This window comes from Aedes albopictus, chromosome 2 (assembly GCF_035046485.1).
Source record: "Aedes albopictus strain Foshan chromosome 2, AalbF5, whole genome shotgun sequence".
NCBI classification, from domain to species: domain Eukaryota; kingdom Metazoa; phylum Arthropoda; class Insecta; order Diptera; family Culicidae; genus Aedes; species Aedes albopictus.
The window spans coordinates 499,939,995-499,962,684 of record NC_085137.1 but is presented as its reverse complement, the minus strand read 5'-3'; the positions used below and the strand labels follow the sequence as shown (position 1 = coordinate 499,962,684).

Sequence of the window (22,690 nt, the reverse complement as noted above, 5' to 3'; positions counted from 1 at the left end):
GGACCAACGTACCCTCCGTACGGCTTCCACCTTGAGAGCTTCGGCCGCACGTGATGAAATGAAATCCCCTTACCTTCGGATTGGGTCCGATCCTGCGCACGACGCTTGACTACGTGAGGGGACCGTGCTCTTGGTTCCTCTCCACCGGGGGTTGTAGCGTGGGGGTGGATCTAACGACGGTTTTTGGCGACCGTCGGAGTTTTTCGTTCGACTTGATGGCGAACTACACTTCACTCCGTTTGTCTGCCTCGAAAGGCGGGCCTTGACGGATACCCGAGCTCTCCACGGACGATCCGTGTCCTTGGACGATGTAACTTCGGCGCCTGAAGACGCCACAAAAACCCCAATGACTCCGCTTGTCGTCACTTTCCACTGTCCAGCCCGTACAATAAAAAGCGCCTAAGCGCTGGAAAAGTCCAACACGAATGGCAAAATTGATATCAAAAAAACTTTAACTTACTATTTAAAATTACGATCAACGATCAACGATCAAATCTGACTATACATGTCAATGGTTGCTACTCCGTGATTGATCTGAGCTGGTACCAATTGCACTGAGATCCAAGTGAATAATGGCTGGGACACTCCACTTATTCTCAAAGTGCAATTTTAGCAGCTCATGCATTTTGGATCAATAACGGTGCCGGCCACGTCCTTATAGTCAGTTGGGAAGGGAAAGGAATGTTAGAGTGTGCTGGTTGTTGCTACTAAAGACCGAGATCACCTCTGCATCCCCACAACCAGCACGGACTGGGGTATTTGTTAGACGGAAAGGATGGGAGATCTGGGAGTCACCGTTGGGTCGGTGATGCGATCCATGGATAGGGGTTATTTATAGTGTTCGTAAGGTGATAGATTGTGTGGTGAATAAGGTGAATAAGGTCAAGCGGCACAGCGCGCTTCGGTTGCATAACTTGTAGGCGTTATATACACTGTACTGAGAGTGGAAGTTGGAGGGAAGGGAAACGACTTTGTTTTCCAATTCGTTTCTGGTTCTAGCGATGGCTATGAACATATGAATATACATGAGTTGTATATGTGGAGAAGATAGAGAGAGAAAGTGGATAGAAAGATACAAAGTAGGATGAAAGGGACGGGCCAGGGATTGAACCCAGGACCTTCTGCATATGAATCAGAAGCGGTAGCCACTAGACCACCAAGCCCGTCATTTAACTTACTATTTTTAGGTAATTTTTAACTTACTATTTAAAATTACCTTTTTTGTACAAATTACTAACGAAGTAGAACACTTCGCCAACCACGGTCGACTCGACCGGAAACACCGAGAGAACCAGGCACGGAATCCACTCGTTCTACATTGGAATATAAAGTACATGTGGGGTAATGAACAAAAACGTTTTTATTTACAAAAAAATTCGATGGTCGATTTTGTATGAAAAAAATGGTCTAAATTTGAACTTTTTGTCAACAAAGTTTAAAATGTTGTTATTTTGTGTTGCGTTGATCAATCATGCTGATTTTTTGACAGGTTATTGCCATAATATTCATGAGTTACTTGTGCGGATTTGAACTGGATTGGTCAATTATTTTGGACGATATGGCAATTTTAGTACATGTCCATTTATTATAGTACATTTTTTCAAAAGGCTGAGTTTTTAAAAGTAATAAAGCAATCAAGTTGAAATTTTGTCCACAAGTAAAAGTAACATAGGCCTTTCTTTCCCCATCATTCGATTTTCAATTCGCTCACCATAACAGAATTTCGAGCTTATAAACCTTTATGTACTCAAAAATGGCAGTTTTTGGAGATACATTTTGTTCTAAAAAAGCCCATTCATATTTGTTATGAATTTTATTATGTTATTATGAAAAGTCAATTAATCGTTACAAAACACTTCACTTAGAATTCACTTTCAACAAAATTACCTTCGGTACGTTACTCGAAGAGTACAATTGCACTCAAATGGTTGAATCACTTTCAAAAACTATCGAACTTACAAACCGCGATCACTTCTACTCTCCAGCCTAGTAGCGACCGAAATGACCGAGCTTAAGTCTTAATTTCTTAAAGAAGCCTACACTAAATAATCCCCCTTTGTCTTCTAAATTGCGCCAACAAAGAATTTCGAATGGCGAATTCATATTTCTTGTGCCACTCTAGGTTCGTCAAGATGGTTTTATGAGATACATATAATCAGGAGCCATTGCTGTACTCACTTCGTCTTTTATGGCATATGGTTAGCCGAGACACAAACCTTATATCGACTCGTTCTGAGTTATAGTTCAAATCAGCCATGAGCAAAGTCAAATTGAGTTTCGAACTAAATCTAATTTACTTTTCATCACTATTTACAAGAAAATATCATTAAATAAAATGAATCCTAAATATTATTTTACTTAAAAAGAGAAAAACGTCAAAGCGTTTTCCTATACTATTTTGAATTCAATTATTGTGATGTCATTGATTAACATAAAGCTCTAAGTACAAAATTCAAGCAAAAATTATTTTGCTTAAAAAGAAAAAAACGTCAAAACGTTACAAACGATAGAATTTTGTCGTCAAGCATTCATAGCAGACCATGCTCCGCGAATAATGAATCGCTCGGCATGTGCGGCCACGATGCGATCGTTATCATGAAGTCGAAATGATAAATTTTGATTTTCGGTCACTTTTTGTGCGTTCTTATTACTGAAGCTTCACGATCTGCATATGAATGTAATATTCCAGATCATGAATGTTGGTTTCGGGTGCAAAAGTGGCCAAAATCATAAATAATGAATAAAATTTATCGCGACTTATTAAAATGATTGTACCATATAGCTTATGCAATGAAATCATATGGAATGGCAAAACTGGAAGCATTTCCTCACTTTTTGGTTTTTGATTTTTTATTAAATAACGAAGCAATATTTTCAAATTCGGTTTTCGTACACATGTAGAGGATGGATCAAGGTATCGTCTGATTTTTTTTCGTAGTGTTTTTGCACAAACCATTTTTGAATAAAATAACACAAAAAAAAAGGTTTTTGAAAAAATGGAAAACTTTTTCAACTCGAAAAAAATTCAGAAGATACACTGATCCATCCTCTACATGTGTACAAAAACCGATTTTGAAAATATTGCTTCATTATTTTTGCCTTTCTCGTACACCAAAGTGTACTGAAAGGCTATATGTTCACTCAAAAATCGAATTTTCGATAGAAGGCTCGGAGGGTCAAGTCACATACATATACCAAACAACTCAGTTCGACGAATTGAGATGATGTCTGTATGTGTGTATGTGCGTATGTGTGTATGTGTGTATGTATGTATGTATGTCTGTGTACAAAAAGGTCACTCACTTTTAAGGCACTTCCCATTGACCGATTTTACGGATTGTAGCACGAATCGAACCGGAATTTTACCGCATTGTTTGCTATTGATAATGGTCCGGATCTGTCAAGGCGTTCTGGAGTTATGGCCATTTTAGTGATCCGGATCAGCACCGGTGGAACTAATCATATATAAAACTGAACCAACCCCCATCATGCGACACATCAAGCTGTGCCGATTTTTGTAACCTTTAGCATAGTTAACGAATTTTGTGCTTAATACTGGAGACCAGAAAATCCCCAATATCGGCCCAATATTCAAGATGGCGACCAGAATATCCAAGATGGCGGTCTAAAATCCAAGATGACGGTTGAAAATGTTGGTCCTAAAACCATGCAATATTGGTATATTTGGTATAAGGAAGATGCCCGGAACTCAAAAATGGTCACCAGAATATCCAAGATGGCGGCCAAATATCCAACATGGCGGCTCCAAATTCAAGATGGCGGCTCTTTAATGGAGTTTTAGGTCCCAAACCATGCAATATGGGTATACCGTGGATACACAGTTATGGATAACACACGGTTACGGATCAATTCGATGTTTACGATCGTATGTTGCAGCTTAGCATGGCATGGAATGGCATAGTATAGTGTTTATGCTATGAAGACTATGCTATGTTATGTCATGCTGTGCAGAGAGGCGACATTTGACAGTAAACATCGAATTGATCCGTAACCGTGTGTGATCCATAACTGTGTATCCACGGTATTTGGTATGGAGAAGATGTGCAATACATATTAGTATATTTGGTATGGAGAAGATGTCCGCGGTCCAAACGTGGCGACCAGATTTCCGGAGTCCAAAAATAGAGGTCAGCATATCCAAGATGGCGGTCTAAAATCCAAGATGTCGGCTCCAAATTCAAGATGGCGGTTGTTTAATGGAGTTTATGACCCTAAAACCATGCAATATGGGTATATTTGGTGTGGGTAAGGTGTCCGGAATTCAAAAATGGCGGTCAGAATATCCAAGTTGACGGTCTAGAATCCAAGATGGCTATTTAATGTAGTTTTAAAACCATGCAATATGGGTATATTTGGTATGAGAAAGATGTCGGGAGTCTTAAAATGGAGACCAGAATATCCAAGATGGCGGTCTAATATCCAAGTTGGCGGCTGAATATTCAAGATGGCTGCTATTCAATGGAGTTTTAGGTCCTAAATCAATTAAATATGGGTGTTTGTATTTGGTATGGGGAAGATGTCCGGAGTCCAAAAATTACAGTCAGAATATCCAATATGGCGGTCTAATATCCAAGATGGCGACTATTTAATAGAGTTTTACGCCCTAAGGCCGTGCAATATGGGTATATTTGGTATAAGGAATATGTCCGGAGTTCATAAATAGCGGTCAGAATATCCAAAATGGCAGTCTAAAATCCAAAATGGCGGCTCAACATTCAAGATGGCGGTTGTTTAATGGAGTTTAAGGCCCAAAACCCATGCAACATGGGTATATTTGGAGTAGGGAGGATGTTTGGAGTCCAAACATGGCGACCATAATATCCAAGATGGTGGTCTAAAATTCAAGATGGCGGCTATTCAAGTTCTTGGCCCTAAAATCATGCAATATGGGTATATTTGGTATGTGGAAGATGTCCGGAGTCCAAAAATTACGACCAAAATATTCAAGATGGCGGTCTAAAATCCAAAATGGCGGCTCCAAATTTAAGATTACGGCTATTTCATGGAGTTTTCGGCTCCAAAACCATGCGATATGGGTATAGTTGATATGGGGAAGATGTCTGGACCCCGAAAATTACAACCAGTATATCCAAGATGGCAGCTCAAAATTCAAGATGATGGATGTTCAATGGAGTTTTAGGCCCTAAAACCATGCAATATGGATATATTTGGTATGGGAAAGATGTCCGGAGTCCAAAAATAACGACCGGAATATCCAAGATGGCGGTCTAAATCCAAGATTTTGGCTCAAAATTCAAGATAGCGGCTTTTTCTTAAGATTTTGAGGCTCAAACATCAAAAGCCATATAAACGATATGATTTCTGGTGCCATAAAATGGATTTTTGTTAAACATATGAAAGTGCTATACATATTGATAATATAAGTCAAAATAACGCATAAAAGTTGTAAAATCACTTTTTTACCGATTTTGGCAACACCCCATTTTGGCAACTTAAAATTTACCTCTTGTTGTCAAAATCGGTAAGAAACTGTATTTATCAACATGTCACTGGAGTTTTGTTGAAATGGGTTTTTGAAGGCACGAGAAAGGCGCCAGCACCGCTAGGTGGATTAACTAGGGTTTTTTAAAAATCAAAAACTGAAAAAATGAGAAAATGCTTCCAGTTTCGCCTTAAGGCATTATGTCAACAAAAGGAAAAAAGTATTTTTGTCATTTTTCTATCTATTTTTATCTACCAATACCTGTTCCGATACTCTCACTCTGATTTTTTATTCTATTTCGGGAATTGAACCAAGACTTCTGAAACTGGACCACGATGGAAGTCGTACACGCTAACGCTGTGTGCTACGATGACCATGTATTTTGCACCTGGAAAAATGTGCAACATAAAGTAAAGTTTACTCAGCTCGAACCTTTATTGAGCTGTGTTTTCGGCAGCTCTAAAAGTTGTGCTGGGGTCGGCATGCTATCTTACTCTCCCAAACTCATCCTAGTCGAAAACAAGCGATTACAGAATCGATTGATTCCACAAACGAAGATAAAAAGATATAAATTCGTCTATATTGATTCTGTTCTTTTTGTTTTCATACGTGCTCAAAAAACACAATAAATAAGAAACAATACAAGGAGCGCAGGGCTTTAATCCTTTCTTTTATGAAATCGAAGCACTATGTTAAATAAAGAAAACCAATACCCCACATAAGTTTTTTTTTCCCTCAGCATCTGATTGTCTTCATGTGCCAACCAGAAACCCAAAAAAAACATATATAATGTAAATTTTCAAACAGCAACATCTGAGCATGATAATCTAAGTCCCGTAATGGGACCAGTGAGCAAAAACGCTTTCAATTAACTTGTCTGAGAAAATCGGTTCATTTGAAATCAACCAAAATAAATTAAGGAAGAATAAGGGTTAGTAGACATGCAAATGAGAAATGCGAATAAAATGAAACAAGATCAATGTGAACAAATAAGTCTAGAGTTCGCTTGTCAAGGTGAATAGAACCATTTATAATACTTTCTTCTAATGCAACGTTAATATCGCGTCAGGATTACATTAGTACAGACATGATCGGTATCAGTCGGCCAAAACAAAAACAATAAAGCAATCAATTTCAAGTTCAGATCGAACCAGTTTACAAAATCAAAAACAAACGAACAAAACTTTTGGCCAATCCAAACAACGATAATGACCCTATATCTTCGCTTGGACTAGGATCCAATTTCATCGAACATTGTTTTCGTTGTTCGCCATATGATCGCTCGGAGGGCACTTCGCTGGCATACACATTTTGTCTGACCGTCTATGATCTCTCTTGAACCATGCTGGGCTGTTTGCTGACCAGCCGTCGCTCATGTTCATTCGATCGCTACTAGGTAGTTGGTTCATAGCCGGAGCCGTCCGTTTTGATATGGATCGAACACACGTAGATTTACGTAACTTTTTGCAACGGTTTGTTTTGACACGGCAATTCGCCTGTTTCGACTGTTGTTTCAATCTCAGCTGGACAAATCGCGTACAAGTGTCTACTTTATGGTCTTGGGTCAACATTTGGTCCGATGAACCGATTCTGCTTTGTCCAGTGCGAGAACTGCCTCGCGGCTCAAAGATGTATTTCCTAATCGTATCAATCGTTTCGCATGATATAGCTACCTATCTAGTTGGAAAAAATGTGGATTTTTCCTTCTGGGCGATTTAATTGGCACTTGGCATGCTTACATCTTGCGGGCGACCAAGAAACGCTTCTAGAAGCTTACCGCAGCAAAGGTCGAAGCACTTGAGATGCTCTCGCTCCGTAGGTGCACCTCGCCGCACGCGCGTAACTACCCACCCAGTACTCGAACTCTTATTGCCATCTCAAGGATTTCGAGTCTGCGTACCAGATTTTCCGCCATGGCGCAGCGCGGCGAGTGGTTTACACCGAGATGCAGCAGCATCACATGCAAAACTCGGATCAGGTTGACGTAGTTAATGGCAGTTGCTCCAGATGATGGCGACACACTGCATTGTGGTATGTGACTGAACGACCTTGCGGTTCCAGTGTACCCTATACAGTGTGCACTGCGTTCGGTGTAGGAAGTCTTGCGGGAATCCTTTTTTCCAGAACGGCGCCAGTCGAATGCTTTGTAGTTTTTTTTTTTCATGGGTTGTCATTCTTCTTTTCTCCTTCTTCGCACCATGCACAAGAATCCGAACGATCATTAGCGCGTCGCGGACATTCAGTTTGTTGATCCGATACGACGGATACCTAGCAAGTAGAGGTGATAAATTCCTGGGTCGACAGGGTTTTTTACTTATTTTTCACTGAGAGAATGAAGCGTTGACCAATTACGTAACAACGCAGGACATTGATGAAAATCTAGAAGTTAAAATTCATTCAAAATCAGCTATATCGCACCATATGTGCTTCGAAGAGACGAAAATGTAATATGTGAACGGCTCCATAGATAATTGATAATGAAATATTGCGTGATAAATTGGATTTTTTATGTGTGCAATTGAAGTTTGTTTTGTTCATGGTCTAGTGGTGACGGCGTAATGAGGAAATGATCGGTCATGAGCATTGAACTTTACAGGGTGACATTTTTTTATTATGTACTTGTTGATCCCAAGTAACAATTCAAATTCCTTGTGGATTTGTTTATTTTTATGGAAGCTTTATCATAGCATGAAGAATTAATGAAACATTTTAGTTGTTTTTATCAAGAGAAAATAATCTCCGTTCGTATGCGGTTTTTAAGTTTTCTTCAAGTTAATTTTAAAAATCGCGCATAAAACAACTTGATTCACTAAGGCATTTAATCTTATGATAAGTTTTAAGACGTATTTGAATTTATTTTCAACACATAACATCAACAAACTTTATAAAAAGTTTATGCATCGTTTATTTAAGTAAAATTCATCTGAGTTGTTCTCCTTTAAAAACTTCTTAAAGCTTTCAATTCTTGAGCTAGAGCCACTACTCTGGAACAAGAACTAAGCGGAATAATAAAACATCGAACTATCTTAATAACCCACATAATAATGTATGCAATAATTTGATTGTGAACAGTTTTCTTATGCAAATATAAACACTCAAACATGTTTTCTCACTGTTAATTTTGCCGTTTTGGTGCTCAAAAGTAATCTTATCGACGAAATATTTATTTTATAACCAATCAAAAATGCGAGTAGCTAGCTGCTGTCGTCCAACCTTCAGCCAATTACTCACACAGGCCACAGTAACTTGAATCGAAAATGAAATGGGTACGGTACTTACTGTGACTCGTCTCATTCTCATGCTAAATAATGTAATTTTAGTAACTTATAGTAATGCACTTATTATAGACGAAACTATAATAGAATTGGCACTTCCTGATGCGAAATGTACAGAAACTACTTTCTAGTTCCAAAAAGGTAAACTAACAATTGTCAAAGGCTGTAACTCTTGAATAAAACGAATATGTTACATTTAAGACGAATAAATCTACCGTAAGATCATTACTAGTAAAAACAATCTTCAATAAGTGCTGTAGACTTCATGCAAGGCGACTTGGTTCCATCATTGTTTGGAGGTGGTTGGATTAAAGGTAATAACAATCGATGGCGGCTGCATGAGTTTTGTTCGCTTGGAACGGCAGCCATGTTAGAAAGAATTGAAGAAGTGGTGTAGCCTTTTACTGGAGCGGGAATCGAACCCACACTCTGTGGCTACACCTAAACAGCTGACGCCGCTAACCGCTTGGCCACGAAGCCCACAAAAAATTCCTCCAGGAATTTCACCAGGGGTTTTCCAAGGATTTCTCTACGGATTTCTACAAGAATTCCTTCGAGGATATCTCCAGGAATTCCTCCAGAAATTTCTCTAGAAACTCCTCCAGGTATATTTTTTTTTTCAGGGGATTTTTTTAATAAATTTCTCTCAAAGTCCCTCGAGAAATTCACCCAGAAATTCATCCAGAAATTGTTGTAAAAATTCCTCCAGAGATTCCTTCAAGGATTCATCCAGCAATTTCCAAATGGAAAACCTGCAGGAATTTCTAGAAGCACTCCTCCAGGATTTTATCCAGGAATTTCTCCAAGAGCTACTACAGGAAATTCTCCAGGAATTACCTCAAGAATTTCTTCAGAAATCACTCGAGCAATTTCTCTAACCGTACCGTTTACCCTCGTTGGTTTGACCCCATCTAATCTGAACACTTTTGAATTTGACCCCCGCTTATCTGCACGTCGTTCAAACGGATCGCAGAATCAAAACAAAACAGCAAAAAGGGTTACCATCAGTGTGTGTATTTAGATGCCCACAGGGTTACTAGAAGTTCAAACTAAAAAAAATCCGTTGGTTTGCATGAGGTGTAGTTCAAACCAACGGGGGTAGACGGTATTTTGCCCTTTTGCCCTATCAATTGAGGTATAGCTCAAAATTGTGACGTGCTGGAGCAAATCTAAACCCAGATTCGGATTCAGCGGCCCAAAATCTGTCAGAGGCACATAAGTTTGCTTTTGAGACAGACCAGAAGTTAATTTTTGCAATTACGTTGTGAAAAGTTGAACATTTCAGTTGGCTGAAGAATGCTGAAATGGCCTACTTTTCACCACTATTGCAAGTGTGCCGAAAAGTACTACTTTTCGGCACTCTTAAGAGTGCTGAAAAGTAGCACTTTTCGGTACTTTTGCACGTACGCACTTTTTACTTACCACCGTGCCTGACGTAGATTCAGCCTCTGCCTCTAAATCTAATGAGCAGCTCGAATCCGAATCAGGATGATTTCAATTGCGATTCGAACTACAAACGTAGTGGAGAGGCAGCTGCTGAATCTGCTTTTCCTTTTTCCTGCGGAAAACTGTCTGACAACGGGAGCTCGATCATTGGTGACGCCTACTACACCATAGCCTACCTGATCAAACAAAAAACTACGCCTACAAGCATGAGCGCGCGCACATGGTTTCTTCTGATACATGTTTGTGTAGCTAGAAAAGATCGCTATCAATGGGTAATTTTCGTAATTACAAAAAAAAATTGTATGCAACTCATGCAACTCGTGGAGCCTCGTAGCTGTGCGGTTAGGGTCACCAAGCTTATAATCGCACCATGCTATGGGGTGAGGGTTCGATTCCCGCTTCGGGCGTTGAAACTTTTCGTGAGAATAGTTTCTTCCCCGTTTCCACTGGTGCATGCTCCGTTGTCCGTTGTCTAATGTTAAGTTTAAAACAGTCTGTACAGCCGAAAGCTGAAGACGTTGTCCGTGCATTTTTTTTTATGTACGACTCGTGCTGAAAAAATCATCATTTTGCAACTTGTTGCATAAATAACTATTTTGTTACGCTGTGTAAGCATCTCAGATATCCAAATTTGTCACCAGAGGCATAGATTCTGTTTTTCATGGATGTGTGGGCCAAGACTCGGATTGCTTTGCGGCCTTTGACATAGTTTTTCAGAACATTCTAGTCTATACTTTCAAACCACCGGTTAAATACTTTCACAATAATTTTATTTTTTATGAAGGAAAATACAATAAAGTAAGTGGTCCCATAAAAAATTCCATACAAACTTCAATCGCGATGCGCAAAGTGTAGGCATAAACGATCGCGCTCACATTTCACACAATCATTCAGAACCCGAAATGGAATCAAAAAATCTTGATAAAAAAAAACGATCACTATTACCCACGATAATATAAACAGTCATTCATTGAAAGAACCCTAGAAAATGAATAGAATTGACTACGTCTATCATTTTTCTTCTCATTATTTATGCTTGCAACACATCGGAGATGGGCTAAGAATTAAAGCAGCCAGGCCTACTGTGCAACGTTATTCATTCTACAATCAAACCATAGATTGGAGACCTCTCGTACCTACGGCTCCGTGTTTGTTATTAAGATTGGACAATGGCCGGGCATATACTTTGAGAGTGACTTTGCTAACAAAGTTAGTGTCACTCCATTGAAGCTCTCTTGGGATGGGACATGTAGATTCAAAAAGGACGAACGTCATCATTGTAGGGAGGCGGATTGAAATACGTTCGACTCAGTCTCGAACTCTCTTTATTCTGACATAATACAGCAATCAATTACACCACGGCTTGCTACAGCTCGGCCATTCTGACAGGACACATCGTCCTCGATGTGACCCTCCATTTCTTTTCCTTAAAACTCCAACTCGGTGACTTAAAATCCGAGTTGTAATGCGGTTCCTCCATTTGCAACGCAGGCAGTATCTATGCTTCTCCATTAATGATTAACCATTCCGTAACGTGCTTCGCAGACTTCTTAACCTTATGAAATATTTCACATTGATCGCTTTCCCATCTTCCGGTGCCCAAATGATGTTTCTTCAAGCCAGAACTGACTATTTTCTCAATCTGTAATCGTTTCTCCAACGTTACGTCACGAATAACTTCAATTTGGTTTCCATTTGCCGAATACATGTACTGGGTTATTCCACTTCTGAAATGTAGGGAGACGGATTGAAATACGTTCGACTCAGTCTCGAACTCTCTTTATTCTGACATAATATAGTAATCAATTACACCACGGCCTACTACATCTGTTTCTTGAAGACAACGTGTATTGCTTGAGCCAGAGTAAGACTAAGTAAAAATGCAACAGCAAATTGCTGGTACCGCCTCCCCGCACGCTATGTCCGAAACGGCAGATTATAAAAATGAATGTACATCGGGTTTCTTTCCATAGAATATCAGATTTCATACTATATTATCATATGCTGAAACTTTTAAAATATTCCATCGGGGAAATTTTGATTTTTTTCACGTTTTTGACTGTTTTTCATACAAATTTGTATGAAATTCCCATTATCGATCAATTTCTCTCCCATACAAAATGTATAGAAAAAATTTCACCGACAGAATATTTTGAAACCTTCTGCACATGAAAATATTGATTGAATACTGATGTTTAGTGGAAAGAAATCCGATGTACAGTATCGGTCAATGAAAATGCACCAAAGCCGTTTTCCCACACAAACTAGTCAACTTTGGATTGCCATATCTCAATTATTTCTCAACCGTTTTTTTTTTTTCATTTTTTTTTTGTGACGAACTACAAAACATTTCAACTTTCAAAAACTATTGAAAAAGTTCAGTGACAACTATTGATACAAAAGTTACAGATAGGTTGAATTTTGACAATAAAAATGCACCAAGAAAAAAAATTGTGTATCCTAAAATGCTGAAGTCGGATAGCTATGGTGTCTTCAGCAAATTTATTGGTCATCACACGAGAAACATATTTGCGAAGACACCATAGTGATTTGACTTCAGCATTTATGGCTACATAATTTTATGTCTTGGTGCATTTTTATTGTCAAAATTCAACCTATCTGTAACTTTTGTATCAATAGTTATCACTGAACTTTTTCAATAGTTTTTGAAAGTTGAAATGTTGTGTAGTTCGTCACAGAAAAATGAAAACAATCGGATGAGACATAACTGAGATATGGCAATCCAAAGTTGACTAGTTTGTATGGGAAAACGGCTTTGGTGCATTTTTATTGTCCGATACTGTACATTCGATTTTTATAATCTGCTGGTTCAGACATAGCGTGCCCCGATGAAGCCCGGTTTCAAATTTTATCGCATTTGATGGTAAATCCAATAGAATTTTTATTAGGTATATCGAATTTATAAGCTTTTAAATGAAACCAAATCTAACGTTCTAGTCGAAATATGTATAACTTGGTGCAACACAGAAACATATGTGACAACATATACAACATTTTTCCTTGACATGACTTAAAGTTTAAAACTAACATGTCGCCGTTTCGAAAACAAATACAATGCAATACAGTGCATCGATGCCATGAAAATACTTGTTAAATTCACCCAACTTAACTTGGGAGGTCAGTATCGTGTCTTAGTTCTTTGATATTGGGGCAGTTTGTAATAACAATACATAATTGTATTGATCGATGATTGGTGTTGACTTGGCAAAAAGTTGTTTGAGAATTGACGAAGTGCACACGTGATTCTCGAGATCCCGAGATCCCGTGTTCCAGTTATCGCTTGATGGATAGTAAAAGCCTGAAATCTGAAAATTCGATCATCAGCTGGAAAAGTTGCAAATGTGTGGATCAAAGTGTATAGCACCGCACAATCAGCAGAAGTATAGTTATATCTCTCACGCACTAAGCAGCGTTTCGATTACTCGTATAATATTTCCCTCGGTATTTCGACACGCGCATTGATATTTACACCAACTTCACTTTCTTTGGGAACTTTTCCAGCAGTACATTCTCAAAGCCCTCTCGCACATATGGCAGACAGAAAAAAACGCCGTGCAGAGGTCGATTAGATTGCGTGACGCGCCGCCACCGCCGCCGGTTCAGTACCTAATTTAATGCTCTATTGAATGCGATTTGCCGATCGTTCTCAGCGATAATTGCAATGCGGTGACAGGATCAAAACTGCAGAAAATTGCATACCTGCCATCATCGTGCGGTTGGCATGGACAACGTGGTTGTAGAATGACCGTGGGTCTCGAACAGCTGCTACGGCGATCGAAAACAGTTATTTAACTGGCGATTTGTTACGTATACGAGGTTTCGGTCAGAATGGCAAACTGAAAATTTAATGATATGCTAACTGATCGGTGAACCCCTTTTGAAACGTCAGTAGGTCGCTTATTAGACCGTCAGTGTTTCAATTTGCGATGTTGAACATTGTGACACGTGGAACGTTTATTCACCCCACACAGGTTCGATGCACTTTCCAGAGAAAAAAAATCGCTTGACCAAAAATGACCCACATTCAAATATGTACAAAGTCAACAGCCCGTCACATCGCGAGACCCCGAGAGATCGTCATCTCTATTGCTGTTGCCCTCCAAAACTTGCCAAGCTGACAAATTTGTGCTAATCGAAAGCAAACAGCTGCGAGTGTGAACCTCAGCTTAGTTATTTATGTGTATATAGCTGCATGTAATGTAGCATGGGGTAAGTAAGCTACCTTGAGCTTTGTGTTGTCGGGCTGTTCGGGCTCATTTGGAAGTTAACCATATATGTGTAACTTCTTTTCCCGATCATCCTAGATAGCTGTGTAGTGTCGATAGCGATTGTCTCAATTGGCTAAGAATAACACTACGGACCGCCTGATCCAGTGGTAAGAGTCCACTAAACAGGTGACCCCTAATTCATGGTGTTATGCGGCTTTATGCTTACCGTGCCAAGGAATGAATGGTTAGGGGGATCTAATAAAAACCTAACTACAAACGGAGCCTGTGGAGAATTAGGGCGTCCTCCACAGTATTACGCCCTTACTGCGCTAACCGGAGCAAGAGTACAGTGGACCTTGCGTTTCTCCGAGATAATCGATTGCCCTTTTTTTTTTAACTAGTTCATTTATTTGGGGCTCAATCGCGTTTAACGCTTTGCGGAGCCAAAACTCATTTTTTGTATTTTATGTACAAATATGATTCTTATTCAACATAGTTAGTACGGGATGGAGCCAGGATACTCGTGGCAGCTCGAGATTAGTGGGTCACATATGCTTTTAGGATGGGCGTGGTAAGGACTGGGGGTAAGGGTTCTCTGAAGCTCATCCGGAAGGTATAACGTAATGGCGTGTTCGTTGTCTTCATAGTGATTCAGCACCAGATTGTAGCGGGCTTTTCGTCTGCCGGATGGCCAGGAACAACACAAAGACGAAAACAGAGAAAAAAAAACTGGGGGAGAAAACACAAGAGAATTAAACCTTTATACAAGACAAACGAAGAAAGTCGTAAATGCATAGCATATAAGTGACATCGCGAGTGCCCAGCACATCTCTCACAAGAACAAAGGGTTGTCTACCTCGGGCCTCAAGGGTATCCAAAAGTAGTGCTCTGGAGGCGTCATTATCCGGGCATTGCCAAACTACGTGGTCGATGTCATCATAACCGGAACCGCACTTAGTACAAACATTGCTCAACGCGAGGTTAATCCTGTGTAAATGCGCATCTAGCGAGTAATGGTTGGACATAAGCCTTGACATTACGCGAATGAAATTTCGACTTACATCCAAACCATGCCACCACGCTCGCAAGGAAACATTAGGAATAATGGAATGTAACCACCGTCCCAGCTGGCCATCTCACCAATCATTTTGCCAACTTTGAAGAGAACTCTGGCGAACAAAATGGAAAAATTCATCATGTGAAATTCTTCTATCATAGATCTCACCTTCCTGAGCGCCCACCTTTGCGAGAGAGTCCGCCTTCTCATTGCCATAAATTGAGCAATGCGAGGGGACCCATACAAAGGTAATCTTGTATGATCTTTCGACCAGTGTACCCATCTGCTCCCTTATTTTTGTAAGAAAGTAAGATGGATGTTTTACAGGTTTCATCGACCGGAGTGCCTCAATAGAACTAAGGCTATCCGAGAAGATGAAGAAATGGTCTACGGGCATGTTGGAAATCATCCCCAAAGCGAAGTTGATTGCTGCCAGCTCAGCAACATAAACCGAGCAAGGTTCCTGAAGTTTGCGGAAGGCGGTGGAATTTTCATTGAAGACACCGAAACCAGTGGATCCATTTATGCGAGATCCATCAGTAAAGATTCTCTTACAGGAATTGACATGTTGGTACTTTTCGTTAAAAATGCGAGGAATAGATATACATCGAAGTTGATCTGGAATTCCATGAATAGCTTGTTTCATGGACAGATCGTATTTAACAGAGGAACTGTCATTGGTGAAGTGTACACGAGGTGGATTATAACCTGGGAGGCTTATGTCAGATGACATGTAGAAAAGATAGATTCTCATAAATTTTGACTGAGTATTCAGAGTGAGCATTTCTTCGAAGTTTTCAATCACAAGTGTGTTGCTCACTCCACACTTGATAAGTAACCTTAGCGAGAGCTCCCAGAATCGGTTCTGAAGAGGTTTCACCCCTGCCAGGACCTCTAGGCTCGCATTATGCGTTGAGTGCATGCAGCCGAGGGCAATACGCAGACAACGATATTGAATTCGTTCCAACTTTAATAGGTGGCAGTTTGCTGCTGAGTGGAAACAGAAAGAGCCATATTCAATAACAGAGAGAATAGTCGTTTTGTAAAGTTTTATGAGGTCCTCCGGGTGAGCACCCCACCATGTTCCGGTAATTGTGCGTAGAAAATTGATCCTTTGTTGACATTTTTGCACCAAATACTTGATTTGGGTACCCCAAGTGCCTTTTGAATCAAACCAGACCCCAAGGTATTTCGAAGTCAAAGATTGGTCGATTTCTATTCCCAAAAGATTGAGTTTCAGTTGGGCTGGGTTCCGCTTTCTAGAAAACACAACCAATTGAGTTTTTTGCGGAGAAAACTCGATCCCTAAATTTCTTGCCCAAATGGAAAGATTGTTTAAAGAATTTTGCAATGGTCTTTGCAACATTTCTGCATGTGGGCCTTTGAGAGAAACCACAGCATCATCTGCAAGTTGTCTTAGCGTGCATTGTCCTTCCAGACAGCTATCAATGTCTTTCACGTAGAAATTATAAAGCAAGGGACTTAAACATGAGCCTTGGGGTAGGCCCATGTAGCTAATTCTGGAAGTTGTCAGTTGTCCGAGATTGAAGCTCATATGTTTTTCAGACAACAAATTATACAAGAAATTGTTTAAAAGTCCGGGTAGTCCACTATTGTGCAGTTTTTCTGACAATATTTCTATGGAAACTGAATCAAAAGCGCCCTTAATATCCAAGAAAACTGAAGCCAATTGCTCCTTTTCCGCAAAGGCCAGTTGAATATCTGTTGAAAGCAACGCTAGACAATCGTTTGTTCCTTTGCCCTTGCGGAACCCGAATTGTGTATTTGAAAGCAAGTTATTCGATTCAACCCAATGGTCAAGTCGCGATAGGATCATTTTTTCCAACAATTTCCTTAAACATGATAACATAGCAATTGGGCGGTATGAATTATGATCAGACGCTGGTTTACCAGGCTTTTGAATAGCTATTACTTTGACCTGTCTCCATTCATGCGGAACGATGTTGTTCTCCATGAATGAATTGAACAGGTCTAGTAATCGTCTTTTTGCGATATCTGGGAGATTCTTAAGAAGATTGAACTTTATCATATCGCGTCCCGGAGAAGAATTGTTTGATGAAAGAAGAGCTATAGAAAATTCCAGCATTGAGAATGGTCTGTCCAGAGAACCGTCTCTTGAGATTGATTCCCAAAAAATCGGTGGTGCTGGGACTGAGTCTGGGCAGACTTTTTTCGCGAAGCTGAATATCCAACGGTTGGAGTATTCGTCACTCTCATTAGAAGATGAGCGGTTTCGCATGTTGCGAGCCACTCTCCAAAGCGTTGTCATCGAAGTTTCTCTTGAGAGACCCTCAATGAAGTGTCGCCAATAACTACGCTTTTTCGCTTTTAGCAAGTTCCTCAGTTGTCTTTCAAGCTTTGCGTACTCTTGAAAAAGATCCGAGGTGCCATGCCTACGAAAAGCTTTGAAGGCATCAGATTTTTTAAGATACAATTGAGTGCAATCATCATCCCAGCCAAGTGTGGCTGGTCTTCTTTTGAAGGTTGCACCTGGAACGCGTCGTTTTTGTGATTCTAATGCACTTCTGTAAATCAGTTCAGACAGGAATCGATACTCATCCAAAGGTGGGAGAGGATTGGATGATTCAACCCCAAAAGATACCGCTTCTGCATACTTTTGCCAATCGATATTCCTAGTGAGGTCAAAAGGAACCTGAATTGGCTCGTCTGACCTTTCGCAATTATGTTTTATGGTGGTTATAATGGGCAAGTGATCACTACCATGAGGATCTTCGATCACCTTCCACGAGCAATCGAATGATAGTGAACTTGATCCCAAAGAAAGGTCAAGCCGACTTTCTTTACCGTCGGATGCAATGCGTGTCACTTCACCTGTATTCAAAACGTTCAAAGTGAAATCGTCGCACAAATCATAGAAAATAGCCGCTCTGCGATCGTCATATGGCTCGCCCCACCCAGTACCATGTGAATTCATATCACCCAGAATTAAAACTGGATGTGATAGTGCAGAAACTGCATTCCAAAGATGACGGCGGTTAATTGAAATACCTGGAGGAATGTAAACGGAAGCTACGCAAAGATCTTTACCCTTTACGTTTATTTGGCAAGCGACAATTTCTATGCCAGGATGAGTCGGGATTGGAATTTTATAAAATGAGTAACATTTTTTGATCCCCAAGAGTACTCCCCCGTAATGGTCATCTCTATCCTGGCGAATTATGTTGAAATCGTGGAAGTTGAGTTCATCTTCAGAAGAGAGCCATGTTTCACAAAGTGCAAATATATCACAATCTGAGTTGTGAATCAAAAACTTAAACAGGTCTAATTTAGGTTTTAAACTATGACAGTTCCACTGTAGCACAGTGATCATATCTTGCACCTCACTTGATGAATTAGCCATCGAAAGATATGAGCGAAGCAAGGAGGGGCCATGATTGTGTCAAATTCCGAAGATATTCTTCTACTGTTGGGATAAAAATATCAATAATGCCTCGAAGTGTGTCCGGAAGGCCGATGGCATCATATAAGCGATCCACAAGAACCCTGAAAGTTAGCAGTCCTCTTTTGGGTTTGGGAGGTTTAGTTGAAGTTCGAGGAGCTTTTGTAGCCTTTTTCTTGCTACTTTGTCGAATGCTTTTTTTTGAAGTATATTTAACAGTCGGAGGCGGATTCACAGCTTTACTGCAGCATGGAACTGAGTAATCAGGGGCCTGTTTGTTCGGAGTTTTTAAATTTACTCCGCTTCCTTTTGTATTAGGCAAACTTTTGAGGGAAGATTTCAAAAAGACCTTTCGGCGCAATCCCGGGGAAGATGATGACTTCCTTTTTCCAGGTGCGTGTACCTCCGAAGAAGATCCACCCTCATCAGTTTCGTCATCGTCCTGATCATCAGAAGACAACTCGTGAAAGGGATTTTCAACTGGGACAGCTGATTCAGACACGGATTCTGGTGTTTTAAAAGATTTCACCATCTCCGCATATGTCTGTTTGGAGCGCCTTATGATAGAGCGACTCTCATTTTTAATGCGTCTTTTATAGGCCGGGCAATCTTGCAAGTCATGTGGATCTCCGCCACAGTAGCTACACTTTTCAGCTTCCTGTGTGCAAGAGTCCTCTAAATGAGCCTGGTTGCATTTGCCACAACGGGGCTTGTTGTCGCAAAAGCTATCACTGTGACCAAACTGCTTGCATTTGGTACAATTGAATACCTTCGGCCTAAAAAGACGCACTGGGTAAAAAGCACCATCAATGACTACAAATTCTGGGAGGACGGAACCTGGGAAAGTCACTCGAAAAAACGCTGATGGCGAGTACACTTTATTACTCCCTTCAATGGAAGCCTTAGACAGCCGCTTACAATCTAGGATTGCCACATCGGGGATAGATCTATTCTTAAAGCGTCCGAATCCGCTCTTGATGTCCTCGCACGTCAGCATTTCGTCGAGGATCTTCCCCTCCACCTCTACTTCTCGTGCCGGCACATAGATCGTATATTCACAGCTAAACGCTTCGTGCTGAGCAATTTCATTTGCTGCTTTGTAACTAGGTGCAGTTACACGCAGCTTGGTCTGTTTCACTTGGTGAATAACAGTCCCAGGATACTTACGCGTCAGATCTCGAGAGATTGAGAGTACATTCAACGGTTTGTTTTTGCGCCGGAAATAGACAACCCAAGGCCCAGGCGAAGATGGTTGGTAAAATCGCGTTCGAGCAATAATATCTTTGGGAGGCATTTCGCCTCCTCCATTCGATTCATCCATGCGGGAGTAACCTCTACCGCAGATATGCCAATAAGATGAAGAAAAACAAAATAAAACAAGAAGAAGAAGAAGAAAAAACGGTGTTTATTAACGTTTACCCTGTATGGGTAAAAAAAAAAACTTTTGTCCGTCAACGATTTTTTTTGCACACCCTAATGGCTAACGAGTCAAAATTCACATCGGGAGAGAGACAGAAGTGGAGCAAAAAAAAACGACCTTCGAAATAACACTAGAGAACCGATGACAATTGAATGCGAAGTAGGTAGAAAATAATAATACAAATGTGCTACTTAGCCATATACTGCAGCCGATGCTGGGCCGTAGGTAGCAAGCAAACGTCTGCCGCTTTGTTGGTGTCGGCCGTTTACAATCAATCACCGATGACGCTGATGGTGATTTTTTCGGATGGTGGTACGATACCTGGTGGATCTTGTCCACCCGGTTCGCTCCCTTCGAGGGCGCTATTCCACCTTAGCACTTTATATTGCACACGCGAAAACTTATATATGCGATCAAAAACCCACGCGGGCGGTGGGGCAAAAAGATCTAAATACAACTGCAATTAATCAGTGCCGTGTGGAGAGATCGGGATCCTGTCAACCGACTCGTTGAAGCGCACAACAAGGAATGATCGATTGCCCTTCTTAAGTCTCAAATTTGAGGCTAAATAAGGGCGGGATTATTCAAATGTTGTAAATTAGCTTACATTACCACCTATATGGGTTCGCTTAAGACGTTTTCGCCATTGGCGTTTTTCAATTGACACCGATTTGGTTTGTCATTGATGTTTCCTTTTTGTGCTGTGATTGTGAAGAGTGTAATCCTGTCTAGTTTGGGTAGTGGCTACGGCTAGGAAACCTCAGATCAATTTTCAGCGTAAGCAGCGTGCGTAGCCCAAGTGGCTCTACTTCGAAAAGTTCATTTTCGTAGAGTAACTGGGTTTCCTTTTGAACCCAGTTTGCTTGTTTCATTATAAATGAAGTGTCATGCCTCGAGCATACTATATCTTAGAATAACGTTAACAGTATGTTTCAACATTTCCTTATGGATGCCTTCAAGCAAGCTCTTGTATTCAGCATCTTTTCACTGGTATTTGGCAGTATTGCTACGATGATTACATCATCTGAAGTAGCTTAAACATTAATTTGAGATGCTTCAGTTGGATGGATTACTTAGGTAGTACAGTTCATGAATAACTTAACATAGAATTGCACCTAACCTAACTCATGAGTTGACTGATTGGCATGTGTCAGATGAGGAGTCTCCATTTGACCTTCTTTGCACTTTTGAGTGTTCCTTCGCAAAATTTGCGTCTTCAGGCGATCCTGCTCAACAAACTAGGGAACCTGTACTAATTGGTTGCGACCACATTTTATGGATAACTCGCTTCCATAGCTACTCCAAGAGAGTTTCATTAAGGTTTTGTACCTACAACACGCTCCATTGTGGTATACCATAACAATTGGTTTGAAAGAAGCTTGTCCTCTGCGGTCTGTGCGGACCGTAAGAGGTATTCCTGAATGGAACTCTGATCTGTTCAAGTTCAAAATATCTTCGGATAAACAATTCTTTTGTATAGTTACGAATCTCTAGCTTCCGCTTGCGATTTATAGCTATATAATCGACTTAGTGGACCCTAAAATGCTCAGCTTACTTCAAATCTCCAGGTGCAAATGGGGGTTTGTCCTATTTTTCTCCAAAGGGATTTGAGTATTTCAAACATGTGTTGAACTCTTGTAGTTTGCTATTGGGTACACTAAAACCTCTTTTTATGCATGTTGTTTTTATACACATTTAATTTATGCACCTTTTTTATGCCCTGCATAAAAAGAGGGAAAGCTACTCAGAACCAATATTGTGCATAAGAATATTCAATAATGATGGGAGCTATTGCAACGGCGGCCAATGAGTGTTTACAGAGGAGAGCAAAGAAGATTACTGGCTCGTTTTTGGGTGTTTCCGAAGGTCTCATGTGCGTTACATGGGGCCCGAGTGGATCTTAAGGGGGTTTCGGAGTCATTTCAGGAAGTCTCAGAGCATTTTAGGCTGGTTTCAGAGGCATTACGGAGGCGGTTTTGGTTTAGGAGGATTTTTTGTGGCATTTCAGGATGTTTCAGACCATTCTCAGCGTGATTCAGAGGCGTTACGGAAGCGTTACGGAGGAGTCTTCGGGGTGTTCGGAGCTTCTCAGATGCGTTACATGGGGTTCGAGGGGGTTTAAGGGGGATTTTGGAGGCATTTCAAGGCGTTTCAGAGCATTTTTGGCGGGATGCAGAGGCGTTACTTAAGCGTTACGAGGAGTTATCGTGGGGTTCGGAGCACCTCAGGTGCGTTACATGGGGTCCGAGGGGGTTCAAAGGGGATTTTGAAGGCATTTTAGGACGTTTCAGAGCTTTTTCTGCGGAATTAAGAGGCGTTATGGAGGCGTTACGAAGGAGTTTTCGGGGTGTTCGAAGCTTCTCAGGTGCTTTACATGG

General features: G+C 40.6%; 1 protein-coding gene across 4 annotated transcripts in view; it reads left to right on the top strand.

Moving 5' to 3' along the window:
- LOC109621274 (pancreatic triacylglycerol lipase-like) overlaps positions 1–22,690 on the top strand; it is an 82,247-nt gene that overhangs the window by 5,248 nt on the left and 54,309 nt on the right. The gene's annotated exons all lie outside the window — the stretch shown is intronic.